Source organism: Meriones unguiculatus, chromosome 4, assembly GCF_030254825.1.
Source record: "Meriones unguiculatus strain TT.TT164.6M chromosome 4, Bangor_MerUng_6.1, whole genome shotgun sequence".
In the NCBI taxonomy this organism is placed as follows: Eukaryota; Metazoa; Chordata; class Mammalia; order Rodentia; family Muridae; genus Meriones; species Meriones unguiculatus.
Genome location: NC_083352.1, coordinates 30423218 through 30431408, shown reverse-complemented (window position 1 = coordinate 30431408; position 8191 = coordinate 30423218). Strand labels below are relative to the sequence as shown.

Sequence of the window (8191 nt, the reverse complement as noted above, 5' to 3'; positions counted from 1 at the left end):
GAATTACAATCAGCCATTAAGTTTTATCGGTAGAGTATTGTGACATAGCCATTTAATTTCCTGCGAAGTTCTTCATCTGTTTCACAGGCTAACTCATTATTAAGAAATATGTCAAAGCATATTTTTGGTTGCTGAAATGAAGACTTCCCAGGAAACTTTTAAAGTATATATTGATTTTATTCCAAAAACAACATTATTTCATTTACATAAAAGTGTGTGTGTGCCTGTGTTTATAGAAAAAGGTAAATATGTGTGCAACAAAATATAGTCTGCAGAACTCCTGCCCCTGGAGGGTTTCTGCCACTAGAGGCACTGCAGTTGTGGCTGCTGTGTCAATGTGGATCAGTAGGTGGCAGAGAGGAGAGAGGTTATGCCTAAACTCAGTCTTCTGACCTTTGATCATCTGAAAGATTAGTAGCCTAACACTCACTGAAAAGAAAGAGCCAGCGTCAACTGCCAATTTGGTGTGAGGCAGGTCCAGATAGCCAGAGATTAGAAGAACCCCTCCTTTGACCATAGGCCCCAGGTGGAAGTGAGCCTTGTAAGGGAGATGACCCTTACAAGGAGCCACTCCATTGAGCTGAGCAGAGAGTGAGCCCAAGATGACCACCAGACTTGCTCCATGGTGCCCAGACAGGGAGCTAGCTTGACATGACCACCAGTCTGGTGTCACATATTTTCTAATTTTGTTTGAAATTTCTTTTTGCATGCGGGTTGATGCCCCAGGTCCCGCCTCTGAGAAAAAGGTATCGGGCGGGTCTGATGCTCTTTGGGTGGATGACACCTAAATGAACATCTGTACAAAGTCCCAATTTATTTCTAATATCAGAGATCAGACCTCTACTCTTGCCTGATGCGTCTAAAACAAAAAGGGGGAACTGTAGAGAGCTGCGGAATGCTATGCCTTAAAGATGGAGCTGGTTTCCGCCTTCTACCTTCCCGATGGTGAGTGCTCTCTGTCACGAACAATTCCACATTTGGCTAAGGCCGAGGATCTGGCTTGCTTCCATGTATGTGGACCTATCTGCATTACCCCCATGGCACGCCTGGGTTGGCTACCCAGAGGCTATTTAAGCTGTGGGCTGGCTTTCCCCAGGGTCAGATGATTGTTCAAGGTTCCTGAATAAACTGCATTGAAAAAAAAAAAAAAAGAAATTTCTTTTAATTGGTTGACACTGAAATAATTCAGCTTTCATATATATATATATATATATATATATATATATATAATATCAATTTAGGTCAACTGGAATTGTTAAGAGAATTTTCACTAGTCAGTTACTCAAATTTATATTTACATTTTTGTATATTTAATAACAGATCATACAAATTAAAATACAAATGCAAAGAAATACATTTTACACTTAAATTGTACCATGTGTCTTTTATAATTAAGAAATGTCAACATCAAATAGCAATTTATCAGCATATTTACTCCTTCTTCTAATCTCTACCAAGTGTTCTCTTTGCCTTAATAGTCCATTCAGTGTCTTCCTCATTCAAGTTTCCAGCCTTGGAATTTTAAAATTCATCTTTATCCTTTTATAGATGGACTCCAGTGATAATATTTCTACTACTTTAACTCTCTATGGAATCAATCCACCACCCAGATAGCTCTCTTTGAAGCATAATAGCACTTGTGTTGTTCTATCATCCATGCTAGAAAACATTTACTGGTTCCCATGATTAAATTAATAACCCTGGTTTTTTAGCATGTCTTTCCAACTTGGTTCTTACTACTTTTCTTTCTTTCATTCTTTTCTTTTTAGTATTATTAATATTTTTTATGTTGTCAACTCTTTATTAAACCAATCAGAATGTGAGAGAAGTATTAACAAAATACTGAGACAGGTGATGCCTCATAAAAATAACAGTTCCAAAATCTGGCCTGTGGCCTATACTCAACTCTCTGCCTCTACAGAAAATAGTGTTAGAACAATACAAAGACAACCTTTACAGAGTTCAGAAAATATTTTCCAACCATCACCTCCTTTTTGTCCAATAAGAGGTTCTTTCTCTAACATCAATAAGCAATATAGAGTAAGAACAAACATGAGAACTATCAGGTAAAATTACATTTCCAGTATCTAGTCCATATGTATATGGCAACCTTAGAGAAAGTATTCTACTATCTATCCTATGTTGGCCAGTTCAGAGTTTTGTAGCTAAATCATTTTCTATCATAACTTTCAATTATCAACCTATAAATATGTTTTTAGACCTTAAAATATTTTCTTAAATCCTAAGAAACTTAAGCTTATATGTGAGACTATAACTATCGAGTCTTCAACCCCGGAGACCTGGGTAGACAGGAAGTGCAGAGCAAGCAGTTTCCAAAACAACAGAAATGATAGAGACTGTTGGCTGCCTGGACAGTCAGTCACCTTAGATTCATCTCTAACACTCTGGGATCCATCTTCAGCATTTGACTTTCCAGTGTCCTGCTTGTCCACAGTTTAGACAGAATGTTGTCAGTAGTTGAGGCAAGGGCATATTTTCTGTCTAGTGGATAACTTTGACACATTTGAAACAATCCCCACATGGAGGTTCCTTGATGCCCATTGTCTTCTTTGAATTAGTGCATACTTCCTGCCATTTCACCTGAACTCATTCGTCCTCCTTCCTCCTTCACTTTGTAGTTGGTACCTATATTTATTTGCTTTGGCTGCTGTCCTTGGTTGGACATAATTTTCATTCTACAATGCTTAAATCCATTTTATCATTTTTTTTGAGACTTGGTTTCTCTGTCTTGGCTCTCCTGGGACTCACTCTGTAGACCACTCTATCGAACTCACAGAGATCCACCTGCCTCCCTGAGTGCTGAGATTACAGGTGTGTGCCACCACCGACCTGCTTCGTTTTATCATTTAAGATCCAGTGTAAATTTCAGTTTCTCCAAGAAATGTTCACAGAATCCTCCAACAACAAGCTTTCTTTCTGAATTATTTGCCAAATCTTTCCATTGGACTATTAATGACATAGTGTAGTATTCCTCAACATTTTTGGTATAAACAATTGTTATACTTTTGAAAACTATTGGAGATCCAAGGAACATTGGTTTAGGGGGTCCAATATTAATAATGTTATAAAATGGGACAAAAAATAATTTATTTTAAAATAACAATGTCCATTGTTTATTAAAATAAGTAATATATTTATCAAAAATCAGTGAGCAATTTTTTAAATTTTTCTTTATTAATTACACTTTACTCACTTTGTATCTCCCCCCTTGGTTCCCTCCGTCCTCTTATCCCAATCTCTCCCTTCCTCCACCCTATGCATGCATGCCCCTCCCCAAGTCCACTGATAGGGGAGGACTTCTTTTCCTTCCTTCTGATCCTAGTCAATTAGGTCTCATCAGGAGTGGCTGCCTTGTCCTCTTCTGTGGCCTGGTAATGCTGCTTCCCCCTCAGGGGGAGGTAATTAAAGAGCAGGACAATCAGTTCATGTCAGAGACAGTACCTGCTCCTATCACAATGGAACCCACTTGGATACTGAACAGCCATGGGCTACATCTGTGCAGAGGTCTTAGGTTATCTCCATGCATAGTCCTTGGTTGGAATAGCAGTCTCAGGAAAGACCCCTGTGCTCAGATATTTTGGTTCTGTTGCTCTCCTTGTGGAGTTCCTGTCCTCTCCATATCTTACTGTTTCCCACTTCTTTCCTAAGATTCCCTGCATTCTGCCCAAAGGTTGCCCATGGGTCTCAGTATCTACATTAATAGTCTGCAGGGCAGAGCGTTTCAGAGGTCCTCTGTGTCAGGTTCCTGACTTGTTCCCTCTTTTCTCCTTCTTCTGATGTTCAGCCTCTTTGCCTTTCTGGGTAGGAATTGAGCATTTTAGCATGAGTCCTCCCTCTTGATTAGTTTCTTTAGGTGTACAGATTTTAGTAGGTTTATCCTATATTCTATGTCTATATGAGTGAGTATATACCTTGTGTATCCTTCTGCTGCTGGGATAGCTCACTCAGGATGATCTTTTCCAGATCCCACCATTTGCCTGCAAATTTCATGATTTCCTTGTTTGTTTTATTGCTGAGTAATATTCCATTGTGTAGATATACCACAATTTGTGCATCCATTCTTCAGTTGAGGGGCATCTGGGTTGTTTCCAGCCTCTGGCTATTACAAATAATTTGGCTGCTACAAACATGGTTGAGCAAATGTCCTTATTGTGTACTTGAGAATCTTTTGGATATATGCCTAGGAGTGGTATAGCTGGATCTTGAGGAAGCACTATTCATAGTTGTCTGAGAAAGTGCCAGATTGCTTTCCAGAGTGGTTGTACAAGTATACATTCCCACCAGCAGTAGAGGAGGGTTCCCCTTTCTCCACAACCTCTCCGGCATGTGTTGTCTCTTCAGTTTTTGATCTTGGCCATTCTGATGGGTATAAGGTGATATCTCAGGGTTGTTTTGATTTGCATTTTCCTGATGGCTAATGAGGTTGAGCATTTCTTTAAGTGTTTCTCTGCCATTTGATATTCCTCTGCAGAGAATTCACTGTTTAGCTCTGTACCCCATTTTTTAATTGGATTACTTGATTATTTGTTGTTTAACTTCTTTAGTTCTTTATTTATAGTGGATATTAGCCCTCTGTCATATATAGTGTTGGTGAAGATCTTTTCCCAATCTGTAGACTGTCGTTTTGTTTTGAGGACAGTATCCTTTGCTTTACAGAAGCTTTTCAGTTTCATGAGGTCCCATTTATTGATTTTTGCTCTTAGAGCCTCTGTTGTTGGTGTTCTGTTCAGGAAGTTGTCTTCTGTGCCAATGAGTTCAAGGGTACTCCCCACTTTTTCTTCTAAGGGGTTTAGTGTGTCTAGTTTTATGTTGAGGTCTTTGATCCGCTTGGACTTTAATTTTGTTCAGGGTGATAAGTATGGATCTATTTGCATTTTTCTACATGTAGACGTCCAGTTAGACCAGCACCATTTGTTGAAGATGCTTTTTTCCATTGTATGGATTTGGCACTTTGTCAAAAATCAGGTGTCCATAAGTGTGTGGCTTTATGTCAAGGTCTTCTATTGGATTCCATTGATCCACCAGTCTGTTTCTATGCCAGTACCATGCAGTTTTTAGTATTGTTGCTCTATAGTACAGCTTGAGATAAAGGATGGAGATACCTCCTGAGGATCTCTTATGGTAGAGAATTGTTTTAGCAATTCTGGGTTTCTTGTTGTTCCATATGAAGGTGAGAATTTTTCTTTCAAGGTCTGTAAAGAATTGTGTTGGGAATTGCATTGAATCTGTAGATTGCTTTTGATAAGATGGCCATTTTTACTATGTTAATCCTGCCAAGCCATGAGCATGGGAGAGCTTTCCATCTTCTGATATCTTCTTCCAATTCTTTCTTCAGAGACTTGAATTTTTTTTTTCATACAAATCTTTGACTGGCTTGGTTAGGTTCACATCAAGGTACTTTATGTCCTTTGTGGCTATTGTGAAGAATGTTGTTTTCCTAATTTCTTTCTTAGCCCTTTTGTTCTTTGTATACTGATTTTTTTGAGTTAATTTTGTATCCAGCCACTTTGCTGAAGGCATTAATCAGCTGTAGGAGTTTTCTGGTAGAGTTTTTGGGGTCACTCAGGTATACTATCATATCATCTGCAAATAGTGATACTTTGAGTTCTTCCTTTCCAATTTGTATCCCCTTGATCTCCTTCAATTGTCTTATTGCTCTAGCTAGGACTTCAAGAACAATGTTGAAAAGATATGGAGAGAGTGGACAACCTTGTCTTGTTCCTGATTTCAGTGGGAATGACTTAAGTTTTTCTCCATTGAGTTTTTTTGTTTTAATTTTTTATTTAACTTTTATTAATTACACTTTATTACTTTGAATAGAATGGATGTGTAAACAAGACCCAACAATCTGTTGCATACAAGAAACACACTTAAATCACAAAGATAGACATTACCTGAGAGTAAAGGGCTGGAAGACGGATTTCCAAGCAAATGGACCCCAAAAGCAAGCAGGAGTAGCCATTCTAATATCTAATAAAGTAGATTTTCAACCAAAATCCATCAAAAGAGATAGAGAAGGACACTTCATACTCATCAAGGGAAAAATCCACCAGGAAAATATCACAATCCTGAACATCTATGTCCCAAATGCAAGGGCACCCACATTTGTAAAAGAGCAATTTTTTTTAACAAATCCTAATATGTAACTTAATAAAAGCTGCATCTTTCTAATCTATTTTTCTATTTAGTCAAACATGAAAATCCATTATAGACATGTATGAGAGAATTACAGGTCTTGAATTCTCAGGAAGGCTGCTTCTTAGAATCTATTTATCTCTCTCTCTATCTATTAGTGAAATATAAAAGAATAAGCATTCATATATGGTTATAGTTATAAAGGCACATATTACTCTCATTAAGTTTTAATTAAAAAAAACTTATTCTAGTACTAGAACATAGGTTCTAATATCACTTTTCAAAAAAAAGGTTTTTAGCGTACAAATGTAATTTTTTATTATTATGAATCTATTCAACTCCAAATATATAGGTAAATAAACATTACAAGTTCTTTCTATTGAGAGATTAAGTCTATAAATTCTCCCAAACTAGTCACCAGTTCTATGGCTGGATAGTGTAGACTCATTGAAAGACATTATTTAGAGCAAATGGGCTTACTATTTTAAGAGTGCTAATAACTCAGATTTAGAATTTCTACTTTCATAAGTACAAAATTACTTACTAATTAAGACTATAGCATTTCCTTTAAGGAAAGAAAATGATTACATTAAAGTATTATGAATATAATAAGCAGGTTTAAAATAAAATTGTCTATCTGAATAAAATGTAAAAAAAAAGCTTTTATCTCTGTTTTTAATTTTCAATTTATCTCTTCTTCCCTAGTAGGAAATGTATTTTCTATTTCTTTAAAGCAATTACTGGGGAAAACAAAGTTGGAAAGTTAGCAATACATTTTCACCTAATTGATGACATTTAATTCATAATTTATAACGATGCTACTACTATGGATGTCAGTTTGTTGGTTAGTCAGCTTAGTGTCTGAACTAAGCACGATGGATAAGCTTGGCTCTCAAGGGCTTATACTTCTATGAGGGTAAAACCATTTATGTGTAAAGTACATAAGGGAGGGCCTGACTAGTGGCTCAGCAGGTAAATGCACTTATTTCCAAGCCAGAGGACCTGAGTTTTTTTCCCAGATTTTTTGCAGATTTCATATAGTAGAAACAAAGAACCAACTCCAGCCTGTTGTCTTCTCACCTCCATACATGTACCACGATGGCACATGCATTCACACACATATATACACATGTACATGCATGCATTCACACACACACACACACACACACACACACACAGACACACACACACAAGCAAGCAAATGTAATCTTCTTTTGTTTTGTTTTGTGTTTTGAGAGGAGGTTTCTCTGTGTAGCCATGGCTGTTCTGGAGTCATTTTGTAGACCAGATTGGTCTTGAACTCACCGAGATCTGCCTGTTTCTGCCTTTCTGAGTACTGGGATTACAGGCATGCACCAATGCACACAGCTAACAAACGTAATCTTAAAAGAAGAAAGAAGAAAGTACACAGAGTAAAAAATAATACAAAAGATATAGCAAAAGCAAAAATTGTGGAAACGTTGATGCAAGTACATAACTCCTATATCACTCATAAGCATAGCTGACACTTCTTCAAACCTTGTCTCTCTCCTACCACACCCTTCTTCATCTCTGATGCTGGTCACCACTTCTCCTGTTTTTTAATGAATTGAATAATACTTTGGTTCACACTTTCACGTGCTTCTTCCTACCTCAAGGATTCTGACCTGTAGCTTATGAACATCAGAGAATGGGCGCTGGTAGGTACTCTGGGTTACCACAATGACAGATATTTCTGGTTGGTTATAAAGCTTTGCACAGGAAGTCACAGAGATGATCCATATTTGCTCAAGTGATAGCTAACTTGATGAAAAAAAATTTGTGTTACTTTGTAGATCCTTGACACTCCTTCCTGATGCTGAAATTGTTTTTCAAATAAGCTACCTACATTTGGTTCCTGAAGTTGAAGTCAGGGTTTTTTTTGTTGTTGTTTGTTTGTTTGTGTGTGTGTGTGTGTGTGTGTGTGTGTGTGTGTGTGTTTGTTTTTTGTTGTGGACAGAAATCTTTATTTTATTTTTTATTTTTATTATTAGTTACATTTTATTAACTCTCTATC

At 37.2% G+C, this 8191-nt stretch overlaps 1 non-coding gene across 1 annotated transcript; it reads left to right on the top strand.

Moving 5' to 3' along the window:
* Positions 1-296: 296 nt before the first annotated feature.
* LOC132653854 (small nucleolar RNA SNORA17) lies at positions 297-427 on the top strand. Its single transcript, XR_009591695.1, has one exon. It is a non-coding gene; the product is annotated as a small nucleolar RNA SNORA17 (small nucleolar RNA).
* The last annotated feature ends 7764 nt before the right edge of the window (positions 428-8191 follow it).